Source organism: Giraffa tippelskirchi, chromosome 3, assembly GCF_054371585.1.
Source record: "Giraffa tippelskirchi isolate mGirTip1 chromosome 3, T2T-mGirTip1v1.2.pri, whole genome shotgun sequence".
Classification (NCBI taxonomy): domain Eukaryota; kingdom Metazoa; phylum Chordata; class Mammalia; order Artiodactyla; family Giraffidae; genus Giraffa; species Giraffa tippelskirchi.
This window is the reverse complement of record NC_137277.1, coordinates 43,390,717-43,415,069: the sequence shown is the minus strand read 5'-3', so window position 1 is coordinate 43,415,069 and position 24,353 is coordinate 43,390,717. Positions and strand designations below refer to the sequence as shown.

The window sequence follows — 24,353 nt, the reverse complement described above, 5'->3', positions numbered from 1 at the left end:
AAATATGACAGTAATAGTCATGCTTCCTTTCAGACCCATCTATAATTATAATTGAGGAAAAGAATACAGAATTTAAACTCATAGCGACTGCCAGTATCTTTCTTTGAAAATGAAATAATGCTGTTTTATTAAATAGGCTCTCCCTGCTCTCCAATGTTTAGAGCTAAAGTGCTTCTCTGAATTGATTTAAATACAAGTTTTATATCCTGAAAGAAATAAAGATGAGTCTTTATCTTAAGACAAACCCGCTCTTCAATGATGCTGCTGATCTTCTCTCAGCTGATGCCGAAAAGGGAGTTAGGTTGTTAGTGGGTAATATTGCTTCTGTTCACATCTCCCTTCTCTAGGGCTTTTTAAACCTATTTGTAATGAAAAGGCTGATTTCCTTACACAGACTCCATGTGTAGCTGATTTAACAAGACAACTTTTTAACTTTTTTCTTTTTCTTTCTCCTTCTTTCTTTAGTTTATTTTTGAAGGGAAACATTGCTCCCTAATGGCACCTGGGAATCTCTTTTTCTTCTTTTAGGATGAGAAAAGTAGGAGATATTTCTTAACAGAAGTGTTGTTTTAAAGTTTTTTCTTTTTTCCTAATTACCTTTAGAGTCTCCTTCCTTCCTCCTTCCCTTCCTTTTTTTTCTCCCTCTCTCCTTCCCTCCTTTCTTTTCTTTCTTTTTTATTCCTCTTCACCTAATATACTAGCCTCCCTCCAAATCAGGTGAGGGTTGCTCCCCTGAAATATTCAGATAATGACCTCAATCCTTCAACTTATTTTCAATATTTAGACATGGACCAAATATATCTGAAAGATACAATTGTACCCTCATAAATCAGTCCTTTATTTACATACACAGAGTCAAGGGCACATCAGTGTGGATCCAATTGATACATCATGAAGCTTTTAAAGCTCTTATTAGCAACAATCTGCAGTATCACCATCCATCCATTCCTGTTTTCAGTCTTAAGATTGCCTAATATTTTGATGAAACATCACAGTCTGTTCTTTGGCCCTATCTCCCTTTTGTTCCTAGATCGCTGTGTTCCTGCATCAGAAACATTGTTCTAATACCTAGATCTTATAAAATATTCAAGATGCAAGCTGTTCACTTTACCTCAGAAAGACTCCACCTTCAGAATCATTGGTGCTTCTTCTGTCTTTATAAACAATTTTAACCTTTCACAAAAATTTCCTTATAAGCATCCAGAAAAAAACAAATCCAGGTAGAGTAGGCTTGGATAATAATGTCCAGTGTTTTCCAAATTGTGATGGAAACCTAGATTTTGAACCAATTGGATTATAATACTTTTAACGTGACAGCAAACTTTAGGTTCTTACAACTTCAGTAGTAAAACCAAAGAATTCTTACAGTTCAAACATTCACTAAAATGACACCAGGCACACAATCTAATGAAAATCCAACCATTCTTACCATGTCATCTTCCTTTACCCTGACATTTTAGCAGATGAACACCCTCATGTCAGACGGTGCGTGAGTGATATCTAGAGACAAACAGAATTGAAAGTCTTTTTACTTAAGAACTTTGTCACCTAAGAGTTGGCGGTCCAAGGAACATGTTCTCCCAGAGGCATTTATCGACTTTTCTAAGAAATACATCACTCTGTTCTCTTGACTTCTGACAATGTCATTTAACCTGACAACTGCAGGTTTGTAACCATGTTTGTGGGAGAAGTTACAAGTCCTGAAGCTTCTTCTAGTTTAAACCTGTTTTTAGATTTCAAAGAGACATGATACATTTGCAACCTCCGATTAAATCAGGTTATTGCCTCAAAGGCTGACCATGTAAATAATTCAAATTCATTCATCACTGTACAATAGATTTAATAAGCATAATAAACACTTTGAAGAAAACACTCAGGACCCTTGGTCTGCCCTTGTTCTCATTCCCCATTATCTCAGATTTCCCAGTGAACAGAAAGAGTAGTACTACGTGGTTCTCTTCTATTCAAAATATGCAAAGTTGCTATTTACCAGTTTGCAATTTGCATGTCTCAAATCCTGCCAGAACACAGGGTGAGGGGCCTGGGGTGACTGGTGAATGTGCCAAAAGGGGACACCAGGCTGAAAATGGAAACCCCTATGAACAGATCTTCTCCACCCTGGGGTGTTGCAAAACAACCCTCACTGACTACTAAAGATTTTGTTAAAGACAATGAAAATATTGGGTATAAAAGGTTATGTGAAATCTCAGAGGACTAGTATCTTTTTTCTTTAATTGCTGGTTTGCACAAGGGGATGAGCAAGGATTTAAAAACACATAAAAAGAATAAAAGAGGGTACAACTGTGACTGTTTACACTAGGCGAATAATTTACCACCTGGGTTTTAGCCTTTCTGGACCTCTCTCTGTCTTGTGTTTCTTTCTGCAGCTCTGTAAATCTAAACTTGCTGACCAGTATAAATCACTCTATATTCTCAGTGTGTTCTGTAGTCATATATCTACAGTGGCCACACGTGAGACCACACTGATGGTCAGATGCGTGTCATCTCTGAATACGGAGTCTTTACTTTTTCTACTTGAAAATATGCTCAATGTCTCATGGTTTCAGATTATAAATAACATGCACACAGGCATGCAACTTTCTGTATTAATCAGTTTTGGAATGGAATTTCTCTCATAAAAAGTGTAAGTGCCTGCCGGGTGTGTATATGGAGATATTCACATAGGATCAAATGTGCTCGGGAATATTTTTCTTTTTTGCATGTTGATGGCATTTTACTCACGATCCACTTTAAAATCACCTTGTTCACAAAGTGTAATCCTGTTTCCACTGACTGCATCTGCAGAGCATTAAGTTGGCCACAAAGAAGAATTAATAGAAGTGGAGGCTGTATGAAATGATCCACTTTATTTAAAAGTATAATTTGGAGGAAGATAAGGACAAAGTGTAGAGAGGAAGGTGGGAGAGAGAAGAGAGGGGTAAAAAAAAGGAAGGAAGTGGAGAATGAGAAAAAATTAAAGGAAGTTATCTTTTGCTCCTCCAAAGCCTGATAAAGTTAAATGAAGCAGCCCTGAACAAAAGGGCATCATCAATTAAGGAAAACCATTACTCATTTTGGCCCAGAAGTAAGGCATTCTGATCAATCAAATAGGGTTAGGGTTAGCTGGGCTTCCCTGGGGGCTCAGACAGTGAAAAATCTGCCTACAAGGCAGGAGACCTAGGTTCAATCCCTGGGTTAAGAAGATCCCCTGGAGAAGGGAATAGCTACCTACTCTTGCCTGGAGTATTCTTGCCTGGAGAATTCCATGGACAGAGGGGCCTGACAGGCTACAGTCCATGGAGTCGCAGAGTCAGACACAAATTAATCAACTAACACACATACTGTGGGTTAATTACCTTCCACTTCAGCAAACATTTGTTGAGACTCCTCCATGCAAAGCCCAGGGTCTTAGCAGAAGCCTTTGAGCTCCATCTCTGCCAGTCCTGTTCTCCTGTCCTTCTCCACTTTTTGTTAGAAACACATCTGATCTTGACACTGTCCTCCTTTAGCCCCTGTAACGGCTTCTCAACATTCTCTGAATAGATATGCTGGATGCCTTACCACATCTGGCAAGACCCTGCAGGATCTTCCCTCTTAGGCTTTACCTAGTGTCCCTACCCGCCTCCTGGGGCCATTGTGGCCTTTCAGACCCTCAAAAGCCCCATGTCCCTTCCATCCTGTGCCTCCTTTAGATCAACTTCCCCAATGCCCCCACTCCCACTAGACACCGGGGCAGATACTCCTCTCCTCCCAAATAGTAGCCTGTGCTTGTCCCTAAGGCATGCATCACAGTTTATAACTATACACACCTTAGTTCGTCTTCCCCCAGAAGAAGATGACTTTGAAACAAGGATTCAAGAGCAAGTAATCTGTTTAGAAGATAAGCCTAGAAAATATCTATTATGGGCAGTGAGACAGGGAAGGCAACCCATAAAGAGAATCTTGCTCAGCAAGTTACCACCAAGGGCAGTAAGTTTCATCCTGCTGAGGAACCAACATGGAACACACACATCAGTTATCCCACTGGAGGATTGTGGGGACCAGGGTGTTTATACATCAGTTCCTGTTACTTACTGGTTGCCTGATGCTCTCAGCAGCACTGATCCCCTGGTACTACTTCTGGCTTGCAATGCTCTCAGACAGAGACGCAGATACTGGCAGCTTCAAGTCAGCCAGATATACGTGATGGAAGGCTCAAGGAATTATGGGTGAGGCATTGACAGTTCTGCTGGTTACATACATACGTACCAAAGAATTGATGCTTTCGAACTGTGGTGCTGGAGAAGACTCTTGAGAGTCCCTTGGACTGCAAGGAGATCAAACCAGTCAAACCTAAAGGAAATCAACCCTGAATATTCATTGGAAAGACTGATGCTGAAGCTGAAGCTTCAATACTTTGACCACCTGATGCAAAGAGACAACTCACTGGAAAAGACCTTAAAGCTGGGAAAGATTGAAGGCAAAAGGAGAAGGGCAGCAGAGGATGAGATGATTAGATAGCATCATCAACTTAAAGGACATGAATTTAAGCAAACTCCAGGAGACAGTGGAGAGTACAGAGGAGACGGGCATGCTGCAGTCCATGGGGTCACAAAGAGTCAGACATGACTTAGCAACTGAACAACAACAACAATAGATATGTATGTTGTCTTCCCCACTAGAGCCCCATGACAGCAGGGATTGAGTGTCCCAGTGTCTGTGCCCCACTTCCTGTGTTCCATCATTAAAATCACTCCCCCTTACCAACACCCTCAACTCCCTGGTTCCTCTCACCCTCTGTCACGCTCTCTCTGGATGACCCTCCCATCCTCTTTCTCCAACCTGCACCTGAGCAGATTAATGTTGGGAAAATGACACAAGAGAGCTGATGTTTCACTTTAAATTTTTGATGCAAACTCTAAGTCATACTAGAAGCTGCCTGGGAAGAAAATGGCTGTTTCCGGGAACTCCCGCAGCCCACCTCCACCCTCTCTTTCCGATGATGACCTCATTGAAAAGTTAGGCACCCTCAGTCAAGAATTTCCTCCTCCCCTCACCTCTTCTGCTTTTTTCCTATTAAACAAGGGAAAGTTTCCTTTTGCCTTTGAAAAACCAACCCCTCCCCCGGCTGGGTCTCTGCATTCTGTCCCCTCTGCCTTCCCCCTCTTTTTTCCACCTGTTCACTCTGAGTGATGTACCAAAGTAGCCCAGGTTACTTGCTACTCAAAATGGGATTCACAGACCAGAAGCACTGGCCTCACTTGGGAGCTTGTTAGAAATGTAGAATCTCCCGCCTGTATCTACAGAATCAGAGTCTGCATTTTAACAAGATCCCCAGGCACACTAAAGTTTGAGAAGCACTGGGCTATGTTGCTCCACCCTCCACCACAGTCAAGCTTTTATCCATTCATTCAACAAATGTTTACAGAATACCTACAGGAACCAAGCAATCTTCTAGGTTCTGGAGATATACAAAAATAAAACATGATACAATTATTGTGCATATGTGGTGTCCTGGTGGCATAGAACAGCAAAGAAAGAGACACTGTCAGGTCATCGATAAGTGCTTTGGTGAGAAATATAGCCTTATGACAGTCACCAGACCGTAAAGAATCTGCCTGCAATGTGAGAGACCTGGGTTCGATCCCTTGGAGAAGGAAATGGCAACCCACTCCAGTATTCTTGCCTGGAAAATCCCATGGACAGAGGAGCCTGGTGGGCTACAGTCCATGGGGTTGCAAAGAGTTGGACACAACTGAGTGACTAAGCACAGACAGTCACCAAATGGCCACTTCAGATCACTCCAAAGAGGGGACATTTAAACTGAGATCTAAGTGATGAAGCCATCATTGTCTATACAGGCTATTTCACTTCTTCACTCATTCTCCTGTTCACCCTTCCGGGGATACAGGTGGCTTCCATCTTCATGCCACCAAAATTGCTCTTAACAAGGTTTTCAATGGCTTCCACGTTACGATAAGCTTCCTTCCACTCTGTCCTTAGCTTCCTTCCTCTGCTCCCCACAGCCTTTGGGTCAGCCGACCACACCCTCCTTCTTGAAACATTGTTAGTTACCTAATAAACCTTTTCTTCTCCATATATTGTTCAACATTAGTTCTTGTTAGAAAAAAAAAATGAAATACATTTCTGAGGAAGAGAGGGCAGAGAAGATAAAAGAGATAAACGAGATACATTCTATTCAAGCATAAACATATAATTGCAAATCAGAAAAAAATACATTTTATGGTTTTAAAAAATTCGATGTCATGTCAGTTGTAATTGGAAGTGAGAGACATAACTACTTTGATCCAGATCATAAAGGAAAAGCCTGGTTCAACATTCCTTCTGTACCTGCCTCTGTGAGCCCTACATTAACTCTCAGGGAATCTGGGCAGGAAGGAAAGCTAGATGGGGCTAGGAGGCTTCCCGCAGTCTAAATTCCCATCCCAGTCCTGGAGGGCAGGTTGGTGCAGTCAGGGGCATGGGGATTGCAGAGGAGGAAAACTATTTTCTGGAAGTTACAGAATCATGGGGCTTCCCAGGTGGCTCAGAGGTAAAGAATCCACCTGCCAATACAAGAGATGCAGGAGATGCAGTTTCCATCTCTGAGTCAGGAAGATCCCCTGGAGGAGGAATGGCAACCCACTCCAGCATTTTTGGCCAGGAGAAGAAGGCCATGGACAGAGAAGCCTGGCAGGCTACAGTCCATGGGTCACTAAGAGTCAGACAGGACTGAGCATACACGCACACCCAGAATCTTACCCAGGAGATGGATGGAAGTTATTAGCCTGCTCATGTACAGAAAGACCTAATTCAATACAGGGAAATTGGTTTAGGAATGTCAGTGTATATTGTACCAGAATGTGTATTCATAAAAGTAGAGGATGGTCTGTGTATTACATTTGCCATACAGGGATTGTCAAAACTCTTGACCTAGGTATTTCTTTTCTAACTACCAAATACCATTAAGCCCATTGGGAGTGCTGCCCTAGTGATACATGCCGAAGCTTGGTCCAGGCCAACAGGGTGATAGAACCGCACCCACCGGTGCACGCATGTGCCATCACCATCACTTGAGGCCCTGACTCTGTGGTTCTCTGCCACCTTGGATCCAAGCTCATCAGCACTTGGTTCTCTGTGATTACGGGAATGCATTCAAAAGTAAAGAAAAACTCAGAGCTTAGGAGATGGTTACGGCTTCATACCCCTGCTTACCCCAGTGGACTTCCCAGGTGTTGCTAGTGGTAAAAAAAAAAAAAAAAAACACCTGCCAGTGCAGGAGACATAAGAGATGCAGGTTCGATCCCTGGGTTGGGACGATCCCCTTGAGAAGGAAATGGCAACCCACTTCAGTATTCTTGCCTGGAGAATCCCATGGACAGAGGAGCCTAGCGGGCTACAGTCCATAGGGTTGCAAAGAGTCAGACGCAACTGTAGTGACTTAGCATGCACGCACAACTTTATGCCTCTGCCTACCCCAATAGCAGAGGAGAGTAGTATTGATAAAATCATAAGAGGAATATATTGTAACACATGAAAATTCACATTTCGGTATCCGTAAGTAAAGTTTTATTGAAACATCGTGATGCCCATTCATGTACATGTTGCCTCTGACTGATTTCGTGTTCCAATGGCAGAGCTGAGCAGTTGTGACAGAGATCACACATCCTGCAAAGCCTAAAATATACTCTCTGGCCCTTTACAAAAAAAAAAAAGAATAGCCAATCTGTGATCTGCAAAAATCGGTGCAGGGACTTCCCTGGTGGTCCAGGGGCTAAGAATCTGCCTTGTAGTGCAGGGGACACAGGTTCCATCCCAGGTTAGGGAACTAAGATCCCACATGCCTCTGGGCAAGTAAGCCAGGGCACTGCACCTACAGAGCCACGACACAATGAAAATCCCGTGTGCCGTCACTAAGACCCGACGCAGCCAAATAAATAAAGATATATTTTTAAAAATCAATGCAGATGTTTTGGCTTTGGCTGCTAGATTCTGCACCAGGGAGCCCTGACCTACCTTTGCAGTGTTCCCTCCAGTGCTTTCCTTCACATCCCTCCTGTAAAGGCCATGGTTAACATCTTGTTCCTCATTTAGATTTCATGCTGTCCTACCTCTGTATTTCTTCCTGCTGTTCCCCTCATCTGGAAACCACACCCTATACTCTCAGTCAGTTTTTAAGCCAGTTCGCCCTGACCTTCAAGCAGGCCTTCCTAAATCCCTTAACTATAATTTATTCCTCCACCCTCTTTTTTGGCCATAATTCTTTCTTCGCAGTCTCATGACCCACCAGTTCTCTACTTTGCATTATAATTATTTATGCACATGTTTTATTCCCCCTCTAGACTATAAACTCCTTGAAGAATGCATTGGCTCATTACAAAATTAGCATTCTGAGAGTCCTGATTTGCATCACACATGAGATCTCTTGTCTTCAGCGAAAAGCAGTATACTTATGACACGTATAATTGGCACTTATCACACAAATCAATGATAATGGGGAACAAGGGCAAGATGGTTAATTAAAACCCACAGCAAATTCCTCCAAAATTCATGTTTGCCTTCCCTACCATTTTCCCAATATACTATGCACCGGTTTGTATTAAACCCCCTTTCTGCACATTGTGTAGATATGTAACTGTATTGGTCACCATCAAGCAAATAGGAACAGAAAGATCAAAAGTGGATCATTCACCAGGTGAAATCATCAAGCCTCCAGGAATGGAAAGCTTAGGGAGCATTCTTTCCAGGGAGGATTATGAGCCTCTGAACTTTCCACCCCCAAGGTTGCATTAAGATTTGAATTTGTTTGTATGCCATTGGGAACTTAGACATGGAATAGTAATCTTTCAGTATGGCCCTGATACTCAAAAGAAGAGGTGAATTGAAAGTTTTAAAAAAATCAAACAATAAGTTGTCTGCACATATGTTTGATAAGGAAGGCCAAAATTTCTATTGCAAACATTAATTCAACAAGACATGATAAGGAAATAAAATAAAGATGAAGAGTAACCCTGCTTGCCAAAGTGCCATATGCGCTTGGGATGATTCCCTGCACCCATGACTAGTGTACACAAATATTGTGTTAAACCTCTCCTCCTAATAGCCTCATTTCTCACATGCTCTTCAGAGGGAAAAATGTGATGCTAATTTAAGATGACTTATCCTGCTAAGCACATAAATAAAAAATAGTTCAGAATCCAGAACATGACAGAACTCCCCTTTCACGTCTAATTAAGTACTTTTAATTGGCAATTCAATTGGCAGACTGTAGATTTCAGGCTGGAGAGAGGAAGGCAGAACAGACCCCTAGTAAGATCCAAAAGAGGAGACGCGGGGCGTGGACAATTGTTTTATCTTATGAGATGCAGCAACGGGATGTTAGGCGGCTATCTGTACATCTGGGAAGGAATTAAGCGGTGAACAGGGCAAATGCTAGAGGGTCTGATCATGATTATAAAATGTCATTTAGGAAGATATTTACATTGTTAATTAAGCAATGAAGCTGATAACTGCTACGCTGTAAATTGCGCTAATTACCCCCGTGCCTTGGAAGGTTTTCTAATCAGCCCAATCAATAGGCTCCTGGTTTATGGTAATAATGCCGTGTCATCCTCCTTCTGAAGTGCTTCGTTCACAGCAGTCTGAACCCAGCTCCCGCCCACTGACTGTCCCGTGCTACAGGCAGTATGCATTCATCTGTCTGCCCACATCACAGTGGTGAGGCTGATGCCTGCTCACCCCTGAGGCCCACAGCGAGGAAACAAGAGTCCCACCATGCACTGCGTCTCCATCAATTGTTCAGGAGAGAAGCCTGAGCCTTCATGCTCGGTGAGATGTTTATGTGACCGCAGCCCTGTGTCCTTCCGACCACTGGGAAGATCATGTAGTCCTGAGGGATAAGGGCCACGGAGGAAGACCTTGAGTCAAGTCTCGGCTCTGCCATTGACTTTGATGAGATGACTCTGAAGCAGGACACACCAATTGTTCTTCCATGAGGCTATGTGTGTAGACCAAGTGAGAGGGTCAATTCAGTTCAACTACTGGGTGGACGTTTAGGGGTTTTTTTGTTTGTTTAATCACTGAATTCTGTGATTGTTAGTATGAACAGACTGGTCTTTTGAGCCAGAAGAACCCGAACGGCTTCCAACACACTATCAGCCTCTCTGGGATCCAGCATGACAATCAGAAATCTGAAATATGTGATAAACCTCCGAAACAGTCTAATGCCATGTGCTCTCCTGGGTTCTGGTCATCCACAGGCGTGGAGAGAGTGTACAGAAAGGAGACCTAGAAATAATTCCTTTACTTCATTGCAGTCTATAGTTTCTATGTCTTTCCTCCATTAGTTTGCCAACAAAAAAATCATCAGTTGGTAACCAAGTGGCTGTTTTGAAGATGAATTTTGTTTCTCTCTCCTTCTTTGGTAGGTATCCTAATGAACAGTCCAAATCCCACTTGGAGGGTAAACAGGGTAAAAAAGAGAACTAAAAAGGGCTTGGGTAACTCATGGGTTGATCATCTGTCTCCAAATTACTGAGAGCCTACCACACGTGAACTTTAAGCAGCAGCTGGGGGAGAGCCAGGAGGCAGAAAGTCAAGGTGAGGGAGATGGAGAGGCACAATCAGGGCTGGAAACAGCTGGGATGCATTTCTTCTCTTGAGAAACAGAACTCCTTCTGTGCACCCCTGCCTGTGGCTCCCGAGCTTTCATTGCCAGCTCCACAGCCCCCATGGGCAGAGCCTCTGAGTTCAAGGCCAGCTCCTGCGCTGGGCTTTGGGATGGGGCCAATTTGTCAAGTTGTTTCAGTGCTTTGATGTGTAAACTAATCATCCGTCATTGTGCTCTAATTAAACCTAAGTGGTGCAATGGATTTGCTGTCATAGAGGCCAGGGCCCTTCCTGGATTGGGGGAGGGAGGGGTAGCGTCTGTCTGCCGAAAGCAGTCCTGTCCCCAGGAGAGCAGAGAGCGAGGAAATGCCAGACAGGAATCTGAAAGGAGCTGGAAATCCTGTTTGAGGTTTCCAGGAGGCTGGAGGAAAATGTGACAAACCAGAAACGAGGGCAGGCCTATGAGTCTCTGATTTCCTGGGTGATGTCGTCCTCAGCATGAGTGTCTAGACATAACAAGCTCGGGTCAAGTGGGTAATCATTATGTGACCTTACTGTTTGCCATGGTAACAGACTCTTGGGGGCCAGCTGGCCCTAGCATTGCCAAAATGTTATCCAGTTTCATAAAGCTGGGGTTTCCCTCATGACTCAGATGGTGAAGAATCTGCCTGCAATGCAGGAGACCCAGGTTCCATCTCTGGATTGAGAAGATAGCCTAGAGAAAGGAATGGATACCCACTCCAGTATTATTGCCTGGAGAAGTCCATGGACAGAGGAGCCTGGCAAAAAGCCAAAGCCACTGATCAAAATATGCAGAGAGGGCAGTATCAGGACTCTTTAGAAAATGGGAATCCTCAGGATTATTTATTTATCCTGGACTGAGCAACTAAGTACGCACAAACAATTCTTTGGTATTTGCATTTAAAAGAAGTGTTTCTAGAACTGCAGAGTGGAGAAGGGATCCTTCTTCTGAAGAACTAGAGGAAAGGGGGAGAAGATGGTGGTGGTACAGTTGACCTCGTGACATGTGTCCTGGGAGTAAAGTCACTGGTTCCCAGTCTGACTCTTGTGGCTCAAGAGCATCACCAGAGTGCAGGGAAGATGATGTTGATGTCCCTCAATGCTTCCACATTTTGTAATAACTCAACAGAGATAATACTGATTTATTTGTACTGTTGACCTAATGTGATCGATAAATCCAGCTCCATAGAGACAGGTAATGGCAGAATGACAAAGCTCTTCTCTTCTTCACCCATGTATTCATTCAGCAACTATTGATTAAGTAACTAGGTACCAGACATGCTATAAGATCAAGGCTGTGCAAGATACAGATGAAAGATTTCATGCTCTCAGAGGACACATAAGATGACTATGCATGATTGGTGAGTAATTCAATCGAAAATGCACCAGGGAAAGAAAAAAATAGGTCAGGCATATCATATGGAACTGTCTGGATATTTACAATACACCAGTATAAGAACGGAGTGTAAACAACAAGGTCCTGCTCTATAGCACAGGGACCTATATTCAGTATCCTGTAATAAACCATAATGGAAAAGAAAATGAAAAAGAATCTGTATATATGTATAACAGAATCACTTGGGTGTACACCAGAAACTAACATGACATTGTAAATCAATAATACTTCAATAAAATACATTTTTTTAAAAAAAGAAAAGGAAGTGTGGCAGACAGACACTGCTACTTCTTCCTGCCCTCCCCACACTCCCATATCTATTCTTTCCTTCTCTGGTAATGGAAATTTTAGCCTTAGATGGTTGCCCAGATGAAAACTACTTTTCCAGTCTCCCTTGTAGCCATCTCCAGTCACATGACCAGGTCCTGAAAATGGGATGTGAAGAGATGGGAGAGGTGCACCTTTAGAAAGGAAGCAGCAGGACTTGCTGGTGGTCCAGTGGCTAAGACGCCACACTCCCAATGCAGGGGGTCTGAGTTCCATGCCTGGTTAGGGAACTGTATCCCACGTGGTGGTGGTAGTGGTGGTGGTTTAGTCACTAAGTTGTATCTGATTCTTGCTGTAGAGTAGCCTGCCAGGCCCTTCTGTCCACCGGATTTCTCAGGCAAGAATACTGGAGTGGGCTGCCATTTCCTTCTGCAGGGGATCTTTCTGACCCAGGGATCGAACCCGAGTCTCCTGCATTGGCAGGCAGATTCTTTACCACTGAGCCACCAGGGAAGCCCAGATCCCGAATGCCACAACTAAAGATCCCTAGTGCCACAGCTAAGTCCTGGTGCAGCCGAATAAATAAATGTTTTTTAAAGTAAATAAATTAAATTAAAAAAGGAAGCAGCCTGTCTTCCCTCTTTGCTGCTTCCTGCTGCCTAGAATGCAGATGGGGTGGTGAACCACCTCCAATCATGCAAATAAATGAAGGCAACATCCAAGGGATGACAGAGCTACTGGCCAGCAAGATCCTGGGTACCCAACCCCGCAAAGGCACCTTATCAGTATGGCCTGCTGCTACTCTGACTCTTACATGGAAGCAGTACATTATCTTGTTTAAATCACTGATATATCCCAACCAACGTGGAGTGGAACAAACCAACTAACATAACAGTGCAGAGGGAAGGAAAATCATCATGAAAAAACATTCAATTCTTCCCCAAAATGTTTTTCTTATCAAGAGCTTATTATGTACTAAGCATTGTTTTGTCTCCGGGGGTTCAAACATATATGAAATCCTTGACCTCAAGAAGGGAACACAAAACACAATCATTTTTAATGTTTTTTAAAATTTTATTGGAGTATAGTTGATTTTATAATTTGTGTTAGTTTCAGGTGTACAGAAAGTGAATCAGCTATATATATAAATATACTCACTCTTTTTTAGATTCTTTTTCCATATACACCATTACAGAGTATTGAGTAGAGTTCCCTGTGCTATACGGTAGGTCCTTATTCGTTATCTATTTTATATATAGTTGAATGCAGAATCACTTAATAAGGAAGTAGCAGTGATAGAAATAATCACAGGGTGTCATGAGTGAATAGGAAATGGACACCTTTTTCAGCCTAAAGGTGTAAGGCATTTAACCTGGGCCAGGAGAAACCAGGATGGATGTTGGTAGGGAAGATGGGAGTGGAAGAAAGCCTGTGAGCAGAGGCTGCCGGCTTGCCCGGCTTGCATTTAGTCTCATGACCTGAAATTGCTACCTGGGAGGGTCCCCTGTCTTTGCAGGTCCTCACCATTCTTGAAAGCAAGGTGTAAAGTGCTGCCTTCTCTAGAACACTCTTCTGAGCCTCCCTCACCCTGACTCTGAAAGAATATCTCCAAAGACACTGGTGTTGGGCTACACCTCACAGGACTGCAAGCCCTGTGCTTGCTCAGCCTCAAGACTAAAGCCCGGAGTCAGTAACAGAGACATCGATAGTTTAATGGAGGGAGGATATTACATGTCTGAAGCAAGGTCCTGGAGCAACGCTCCATTGTGTGCAACAGACAGCAGGCAGGACGCGGCAGTAGTCTTTGCTACCAGAGGGAAAAGGCGATAACCAGTTATAGGGTAAATTAATACCAGATTGGCTCATCAGTTGCCAGAGAAACCAGCAGAGGGGCACGCCTCTCACTGCCCCTTTGATAAACTATCATAGTGGAGAGACGGCTCTGTTCTAAAGATTAGAACAATCACTAGCTGGGGCTGGGGGCAAGTACATAGGCATTTACTGGTTAGACTCTATGATTAAGAGAGAAGGTCAACCAGGGTGTAGTTGAGCCAGGCACTGGTCAAGCAGGAAGAGCAAGAGAATAGCCATCTTGGGTGGCCTAATCATACAACTAGCGTTTAACTAGCAACTAGAAAACTCAACTAGTTTCCCCTGGAAACAGGGGAGCCCAGAGCAGTGTAAAAAGAACTTGCACTTTGGACCAAGGCTGACAGAGCTTCCGCCCTTCCATTTGCTGACTGTGTGGGACCTTGAACAAGTTACTTGTCCCTCTGAGCCCAGTTTCCTCATCTGTGCAAAGTTGTCGTTCCGTCGCTCAGTCATGTCTGACTCTTTATGATCCCATGAACTGCAGCACACCAGGCTACCCTGTCCTTCACTATCTCCCAGAGTTTGCTCAAACTCAGGTCCATTGAGTCAGTGATGCCATCCAACCATCTCATCCTCTGTCGCCCCCTCTTGCCCCAGATCTTTCCCTGCAACAGGGTCTTTTCCAACTTTCCTCATCTGTGAAAAGAGAAATAACAGTACCTACCCGGAAAAATTGTTGAAGCAACTGAAGTGGATGATGTGTGTACAAGTACCTAACAGAGTGCCTGACACAAAGATAACTTCTTTTCCTTTTTAAAGAAATACTTGTCCAAAAAGAATCCTTAACTCTGCACATGTTATATCACTGATAAAAACTGCAATGCACAAGCAGTCTGCTCATTCAAACTGACTGCATGTGGAGCAGTTTGGAAGATCCTCATAGATAGAGCCTAAATTCAACTGATTTGTGTTCTGGTCATAGCCAGTATTAAGCAAGGCAAGTATGTATTGAAGGTGTGAGAGGCAGAAAGGAGGAGTTTGCTGGTCATTTCTGGACCTCGTTTACAAAGCTGGCTATTTATTAAGCTTTTAAGACTTGCCAGATTGGACCTACAAAGCAAAGATTGTTGTCAGCAACTCAAGCTGGGAAAACAGATCATTCATATCCTGGATGCCTCCTAGTAACATTTTTTGGAGAAAGCAGATAAGGCATGGTATTTGCAGTTGCCTGGCCTTGAGTTTTTGATCCTCCCAAGCACAGTACCCTTCCCCCTGCACACACAAAAAAGCCTGTTCTTGCCTTGGTCTTCCCTATATCAATAAATGGCACCACCATCATTCGGTTACCAAAGCCAGAAACCCAGCCTTGGGTTCCCCTGATTCCCTTTCCCCTCCATCCACATCTATCCTTCAGTAGCAATTCTCCCCCAACCTATCTTTTGAATCCATCTTCTGTCTCTCTCATCACCAGCCTAGTCCAAGCCACCATTGTCTGTTTTTTGGAGACCAGCAGCATTGACAGCAGGCTTTCCAGGTGGTGCAGTGATAAAGAATCCACCTGTCACTGCAGGAGATACAAGAGACATGGGTTCAATTCCTGGGTCAGGAAGATCCCCTGGAGAAGGAAATGGCAACCCACTCCAGTATTCTCGTCTGGAAAATCCCATGGACAGAGGAGCCTGGTGGGCTGCAGTCCTTGGGGTTGCAAAGAGTCAGACATGACTGAGCACCCAAACACACACAGCAGTGGCATCACTTCGGAGCTTGTTAGAGATGCAGAGTCTCAACCCCCCCCCCCCACCTAGACCCAGGGAATCAGAATCTGCATTTTAATAAAATCCTCAACCAGGGATTGAACCCAAGCCTCCTGAATTGGAAGCCCAGAGTCAACCTCTGGACCACCTGGTAAGTCCCACATTTGTACTTTAAAGATCAAGAACCCCAGAAAATAATACAAGAGCCTCTTAATGTGGCCTTCCTCTCCTCATCCTACCTAATTCTAACCCATTGGTCTCGAGCCAATTTGTCAATTCCCACACCACTAAGGAGGCAAAGAGTCGGACACAACTGAGCGACTTAACAACAACAACAGAAACACTCAGGGGCTTCCCGGATGGCTCAGCTGGTAAAGAATCCACCTGCAGTGCAGGAGACACCAGTTCCATCCCTGAGTTAGGAAGATCCCCCGGAGATGGAAATGGCAACCCACACCAGTATTCTTGTCTGAAGAATCCATGGACAGAGGAGCTTGGCAGGCTGCAATCCAAAGGGTCGCAAAGAGTAAGACACGACTGAGCAACTAAGCACATACCACTCAGATAGTGTAATTTTTTTTTTTAATCTACCCTGCCACGTGGCACAGGATTGCAGTTCTAATTTCTTACAGATTCTTTTTTCCACAAGACAAAGACACGAATTCTTGTTCCTTCTCTGAGCTAATGAGGGAAAGTATCTTGAGCCATTTCATTGGAGGCTTTTTGTTGTTGTTGTTGTTTAGTTGCTAAGTCGTGTCCGACTCTTTTGTGACCCCATGGACTGGGGCCCACCAATTTCCTCTGTCCGTGGGATTTCCCAGGCAAGAACACTGGAGCAGGTCGCCATTTCCTTTTCCAGGGGATCTTCCCGACCCAGGGATCGAACCTGTATCTCCTGCATTGCAGGCGGATTCTTTGACCGCTAAGCTACCAGGAAACCTCTTTCAGGGGCCTGCATTTATGAAGCTGGTTCATTCTGAGTTCCCTTTCAAAAGGGCTCAAGGCTTGTCTCCTGCCCAGCACAAGCATGAAAACTCTAGCGACCATCCATTAGGGTTTGTATTATGAAACTTTCTCTTGGCCCCTCTCCCATACCCCCCACCCCCAGCAGCCAGAGTCCACTTGGAATCTTCTTGCTCTGTGTTTAACTTCCCTCTTAGTCTCTGATCCAAGGTTATTTGTCTCTTTCTATCAAACTCAGATACATAGTTCAGTTTAATTTTGTTGTTATTTTTTTCTTAGTATATATTTTATTGAAATATATTTGACTTACAATGTCTCAGGTGCACAGCAAGGTGATTCAGTTATACGTACACACATATATTAGTTTTGAAATTATTTTCCATTTTAGGTTATTATAAGATATTGACTATAGTTTGTTTTTTTTTAATGAAAAGCATTTCTAGGTATGGGGAGTAAAGGGGGTCTCTAATGGCCCAGCTTATCTTGAGCCTAGCCAGTCATTTTTTTTTTTCTAGCCACATCACTCGGCATGTGGGATCTTAATTCCTTGATAAGGGATCGAACCCACATCTGCTGCACTGGAAACACGAGTCTTAACCACTGGACCATCAGGGAAGTCCCCAGAACCATCTTTTTAAAACTGAGATCAGACTCCACCACTCCCCAGTTTAAAGCAAGTCAGTGGTTTCTCCTCTTGTCTAGAACAAAATCCCAAACCCTGAAGAGCACTCTGGTCCTTGCCTCAACTCAACTCTTCAGCCACTTGTGCCCAACCACACAGCCGTTCTGTCTGCAGCTCCTGAGCCAAGGACTTTCCTGCCCTTGCCTTTGCCTCACCTGGAAGTCTCTGCCTCTGTCTTCACTCTTGTTCCTTCTGTCCTTCATGTTCCAGCTGGGATGTCCCTTCTGGAGAGAAGGTTCCCCACCATCTCATCCCCGCCCACCGCACTCAAATGCCCTCCCAACTCACTCTGAGGTAGCTGCCCATCACAATCAGTAATTGTCTTGTTTGTTTGTATGCTGGTTTACTACATCATCCACTCTAAAATGTAAAATCTACAAAGTCTCAGACCAGGTAGGGACCTACCTTGAAGGTGCTCATATTTGAGAAGTGAAACTGTTGAAAAAGTTACTTTCTGAAACTGCCTTTCCAATGCGGCAGCTACTAGCCACGTGGGGCTTCTGGGCACTTGAACTGTAGCTGGTACAAACTGAGTTGTGTGCTCAGTGCAAAATACACAATGGATTTCAAGGACTTAATGTGAAAATGCCTCATTAATACATTTTAAAAATACATTCTTCTATCCATGACATGTTGAAATGGTCATATTTTGGATTGTTACGTTAAATAAAATACATTTTAAAAGTTAATTTCCACTTAAATACATGGCTACTAGAGAATTTCGAACAACGTGTGTGGCCCATGTTATATTTTTACTGGATATCACTGGTCTAAAAGTGAAATCCCTGGAACCGGGAAGTGGTGGCCAACTTCATTTGAACTCGTATCTCATTTCTGTCTGCTTGGGAGAAGGAAATGGCAACCCACTCCAGTATTCTCTCCTGGAGAATCCCATGGACAGAGGAGCCTGGTGGGCTACAGTTCATAGGGTCTCTAAGAGTCGGACTGAAGGGACTTGGCACACACGCATGCACTGGTCTTACTGGGTACCTTGGGGAAGCTCAATGATTTGGGAAGCGATTCATTCGGTGACATCTGAGCTTAGTCCTGACTGTGCTGAGGAATAGGGCCCCCTCACAGGGGTAAAACAAACAGCCCCATCAGGCTTTGTTCTTAATGCCGCTCCTGAGTGCTGACGACACCCCTGCTGGGCCCAGCCTCAGGGGAAACAGTGGGGAACTGATTGACAGCCATTAAGAAAATGGAATTGAATGTCTCAGATCAGACATCAAGGCAGAGTCTTTATCAAGCAAGCATCAGACCCTGTCAGCTCTCCAGCTAGGAGGAAGGCTTGCCTGGAGGACCTGAGCTGCTTGTCAACCTACTCTGCAGCTTAATATTTTAGGATTACAATTGTAAAGAGACACTATTGTGTACTGCTTGCCACTCATTAGCTGTGTGGGCAAGTTAGTTAACCTCCACATCCCTTGGTTTTCCCGCATGTAACATGGTGATGATAATGTACCTATTTGAGTATTGTTGTAAAGACGAGAAGAACAGCAAATAGTCTACTTAGAAGCCTGTCCAGCACACAGTGAGTATTCGGTGGAGGTTGGTTGCTATTCTTATTATTGTTCTTTATGTTTAATATGAACTTTTACCCCAAGAGCCTTTTCCTAGACCCCAAAATCTTCACCAATGGCTTGGCGGTAAAGAATCTGCCTGCAGTGCAGGAGCCATGAGAGACGTATGTTCGCTCCCTAGGTTGGGAAGATGCCCTGGAGAGGGCATGGCAACCCACTCCAGTATTCTTGCCTGGAAAATCCCATGGACAGAGGGGCCTGGCAGGGTACAGTCCATGGGGTCACACAGAGTCAGACGTGACTGAAGCCACTTAGCACGCATGCAAAGCCTAGAGATGTGATCCTTATTATTTCACAAACCTAAGAGCCATTTCTGGACACTGGTAAAGGACCCATCTTAAAATATTTTTCTTCTTATAAAATTAATTTGTATTGGAATATAGTTTCTTTACAGTGTTGTGCATCCTGAAATATTTTTTAAATATTTATTTATTTGACTGTGCCTGGTCATACTTGCGATCTTCAATCTTTGTTGTGGTGGCATGCAAATTCTTAGTTGCAACATGTGGGATCCAGTTACCTGAGCAGGGTTCAAACCCAGGCCCCCTGCATTGGGGAGCATGGAGTCTCAGCCACTGGACCAGCAGGGAAGTCCCTATCCTGAAATATTTTTAATCTAAGATTCTTTTGAGAGTCCCTTAAACAGCCAGGAGATCCAACCAGTCAATCCTAAAGGAATTCGACCCTGGCTATTCACTGGAAGGACTGATGCTGAAGCTGAAGCTCCAATACTTGGGCCACCTGATGCGAAGAGGCGACTCATTGGAAAAGACCATGATGCTGGGAAAGATTGAGGGCAGGAGAAGAAGGGGGTGACAGAGGATGAGATGTTTGGATGGCATCACCAACTCAATGGACATGAGTTTGAGCAAGCTCTGGGAGATAGAAAAGGACAGGGAAGCCTGGCGTGCTGCAGTCCACGGGGTTGCAAAGATTGAACACGACTGAGCGACTCAACAACAACAAGCTATAACGGTCATTAATCATTTTGGCTGTCAAGCAATGCAGCTATCCCTCTTTTTCCTAGGACCCCAATTTTCTTTAGGGAAATAGAGCCTCCCTTATTTTCTGTGGATGGGAATTCCTATCACCCCTCCCTGTCTAAGCCCAGCTCCTGCTTCTGGGTCCAGGTACAGACTGGAGCAAGTATGACCTAAGCTGCTCAGCTGGACAGATGTCCTTTTGAGCACCTCACCCACAGAAGGAAAAGCAGATTCCAGATGAGTCTCTGAGGCCGTGTTGGGCTCACAAGGCTGTCCCTTGTGAGAGACTGTTGCCAGGGCTCTCGTGGTCCAGCCCGCATGGCACCTTTTCCTGTGAAAAGTCCCCTCAACAGTATTCTTCTAATCCTTTCCTTTTTGTGCAACTTGGGGGAAATCAGTTTCTGGTTCTTGCAACCGAAAACCCCAGTGATGAAATCTTTATCCTTCCTTTTTCTTTCTCCCCTGCTCCCAGCTCCACGTGCCACCAAAATATAAAACAGCCCAAATGGTCAGAGGAATTGCACTCCTCTAGATTCTTTCTTCAGAGTTGAAGGGTAAGAGAACATTCCATTCTTCACTGTGTGTGTGTGTGCACTCAGTCATGTCCAACTCTTTGCAACCCCATGTATTGTACTACCCAACCCTCCCCCTGCCCCCAACCCAGGCTCCTCTGTCCATGGAACTTTCCAGGCAAGAATACTGGAGTGGGTTGCCATTTTCTCCTCCATCCATTCTTTATTAAATGACCTGAAATCACAAGTCCTCTAACCCTCAATATTATGACACAATAGACAGCATCCTATAGCTTCGTAGTGTGAGGGACCTGGATTCAGATCCTACCACTTCCTGGCTATTTGACCTTCTACAATTACTTAATTTCTCTGCTCATTACTTTTCTCATATATGTACACACACACACATATGCTCACACAATTGTGGGGGCTGGTAAGTCTGAAATCTGTAGAGCAGGCCATCAACTCAGGCAGAAAGTGATTCTGCAGTCTTTTTTTTTTTTTTAAGTATTTATTTATTTGAATGCATCAGGTCTTAGTTTCAGCTCATGGGTTTAGTCGTCCCGTGGCATGTGGGATATTAATTCCCCCACCAGGGATGGAACCCATGTCCCCTGCATTGGAAGGTAGGTTCTTAACCACTGGACCACCAGGGAAGTCCCAATTCTGCAGTCTTGAGGCAGAATTTCTTCTCCAAGAAAACTCTGTGCTAAGTCACTTCAGTCATGTCTGACTCTTTGCAACCCTATGAACTCCTTTGTCCATGGGATTCTCCAGGCAAGAATAACGAGTGGGTTGCCATGCCCTCCTCTAGGGGATCTTCCAGACCCAGGAATTGAACCCACGTCTGTTACGTCTCCTGCATTGCAGGCAGGTTCTTTACCACTAGCGCCACCTGGGAAGCCCAGGAAAGCTCAGATTTTGCAATTTGTGTTATCAACTGATTAGATGAGGCCCACCCACATTATTGCTAGTCATTTACTTTAGTGAAAATCAACTGATTGTAGATGTCAGCTTTATGTACAAAATACTTTCACATCAATGCCTAGATGAATGTCTGAGTAAATAACTAGGTACCATATGATAACCAAGCTGACACGTAAAACTATCACAGAAATCATAATACTACTCTGTACCCTTGAGAATTAAACAAGGTAAATAAATATAAAGTTCTTAGCACAGTGCCTGACATTTAGTAGATATTCTACAGATGGAAGACTCTATTCTTAGAGGCAGAAAAAGATAATATAATTCATGGGATGTCCTGTACACTGGGCTCTATTATAAATGCTTTACAAATATTAACTCATTTAATTTTAGCCCCCCAACTACCACAGGAGTTTGGTGTGTGTGTGTGTGTGTGCACGCGCTAAGTCACTTCAGTCATGTCCGACTCTTTGCAACACTATGGACTGTGGCCTGCCAGGCTCCTCTGTCCATAGGATTCTCCAGGCAAGAATTCTGGAGTGGGTTGCCATGCCTTCCTCCAGGGAATCTTCCTGACCCAGGGATCGAACCCGAGTCTTTTACATTTCCTGCACTGGCAGGCGGGTTCTTAACCACTAGTGCCACCAGGGAAACCCAGGAGTTTGGTAGTATTGTTTAAATGACAAAACAAAGGTCCAGAGAGATTAGGTAAGTTGCCCAAAGTCACACAGCTAGCATGCAGTAAGACAGGATGCACGTAACTGCCTCTGTGAGTCAGACTGTCGCTTAGTGGTCTCTTTAGCTTGCATAACTCAATTTCAGTTAAAATTCTGAGATAATGCACAGCCTGCCTTGTCCCTTTAAGTAAAACTCCACCCAATCCCACAAACATGGCCAAATTTAGCTGCCAACATGTTTTAGAAAAATATTTTCGGGTAAAATATCACACCACCACCACACATCCCCTCCACTATCACCCCCTACCCACGATGATAAAAACTCAACACCTTTCCTTTAAGAAAACTTGGCAGAGGTCCCCCCACCCATAAGGAGTGGCTCCTTCTACCCACTTCCACTAGAAGCATCACACAACAGATGAACTTTCCAAACAAAGAAATGTTGAGTCAGAAATAAAATCACTTGTTAATTGTGGTGTTTCTGGAATGGATGACTATATAATATCCTAATCAAAAAGTTAGAATCACATTAGCATTTAGATAAAGGCTTATTAGAAAGGAGATGAGGATAAAACAAGGCTCTGAGACGATGGGTGCTTCCCCAAGGCCAGTCGTTACCGACAAGGGCAGGCAGCCAGCAAGTCTCAGAGTTGCCAGATTTGGGTCAAGTCCAAGAGCAAATGTGGGGATGCTCCTTCGTGTCCAAAAGGTTTCTCAGGGGGCCCCCCAATTCTGCTCCCACCACAACCATTAAGGGCATTCAAGCCAGCTCCTCTACCAATTTGAAGTTAGCTGGAATCCTCTCTCATAGTAGGTGTTTTTTCACTTTTCAAGAATGTGCTGGAGGTGGGACAAATTGAGAGAATAGCCTTGACATATATACACTATCATGTGTAAAATACCAAGTGAGAAGGTGCTGTATAGCACAGGGAGCTCAGTTCGGTGCTCTGTGATAACCTAGAGGGGTGGGAAGGATTGTGGGTGGGAGGGAGGCTAAAGAGGGAGGGGATGTATGTTTACATATAGCTGATTCACATTGTTGTACAGCAGAAACTAACATTGTAAAGCAAATATACTCCAATTAAAAAAAATAAATTTTTAAAAAAGAGTAACAAAGGGACAGATGATTGGGGGGGTGGGGGCAATGTGTTGGAAATATAATAGTCAGTAAAACAGAATGCCAACATAAAGATGTTAAGATCAAGGGCCAAGGAGTTCTTAACTGTGACTGCTTTAGGAGGGGCAGAAGACAACTCCATATGTCTTGGTATAGAGTTGTATGTATGGCAGGGTGAAGTGAAAGTCGCTCAGTCGTGTCTGACTCTCTGCGACCCCATGGACTATACAGTCCATGGAATTCTCCAGGCCAGAATACTGGAGTGGGTAGCCTTTCCCTCCTCCAGGGGACCTTCACAACCCAGGGATCAAACCCAGGTTTCCTGCATTGCAGGTGGATTCTTTACCAGCTGAGCCACAAGGGAAGCCCAATATGCCTTATGGCAGGGATGGGATAGTAAATACAGTGGAAGACATTCCCAGGTGCTACTGCCCTTTGGAACAAGAAAGATCTGACATGGACTGTGGGCTATGCTTGGGCACAACCGTGACATACAGACATCTTAATTCTACAGAGCTTCGCATTTTCTGTCTCTTCTCATTCCTCCCTGATGTCAAGATTTTTTTCTCTCCTCTCCAGAAACTAGGCTCTGGGAGCCCCCACTCTAGAGATCAGGGTTGTCCAGTTGGGCAAATGGCTCTTCCACACGTCAGTTCCAGAAGCCTCTCCCCACTTCCATTCCACGCTGTGGAGATTCACAAGGCAGGCCAATGCGATCCTGAATCCCAAGGATTAATTTGGTGGTGCTTGAATGACACTGGCTATGCCCTGGCATTTGGCTGCTCCCTTGTCTTTATCTGTCAATGTCAGTGTCAAATTAGGTAGAGAAATGAAATAGGACAAGCCAAGGGCAGGCTTTCTGGGAGTTATGCCAGGCTGGCAAGATGAGGCAGTGTGCTGGCAGGAGTTCGTGACTGGGTCAGATGACTGAGAAAGAGGGGTGTGTGGGGACGAAGGTGGCGCTTTTGAGTACAGAAGACCGAGCTGAGGTCAGAGGTTGGGGAGGTAAATGCATTCAGCGTTCTCCGGAAACATAAACTGGGCAGGAGAGGTGTGGTCTGAACTTGAGATC

The 24,353-nt window shown here is 44.2% G+C and overlaps 1 long non-coding RNA gene across 1 annotated transcript; it reads right to left on the bottom strand.

Annotated features, from left to right (window-relative positions):
* Positions 1 to 658: 658 nt before the first annotated feature.
* Positions 659 to 17,732, bottom strand: LOC145543419 (uncharacterized). The gene is made up of 3 exons (XR_014080706.1): positions 17,638 to 17,732; positions 3,357 to 4,306; positions 659 to 2,799 (listed from the first exon to the last, which is right to left on the bottom strand). It is a non-coding gene; the product is annotated as an uncharacterized LOC145543419 (long non-coding RNA).
* Positions 17,733 to 24,353: the final 6,621 nt, after the last annotated feature.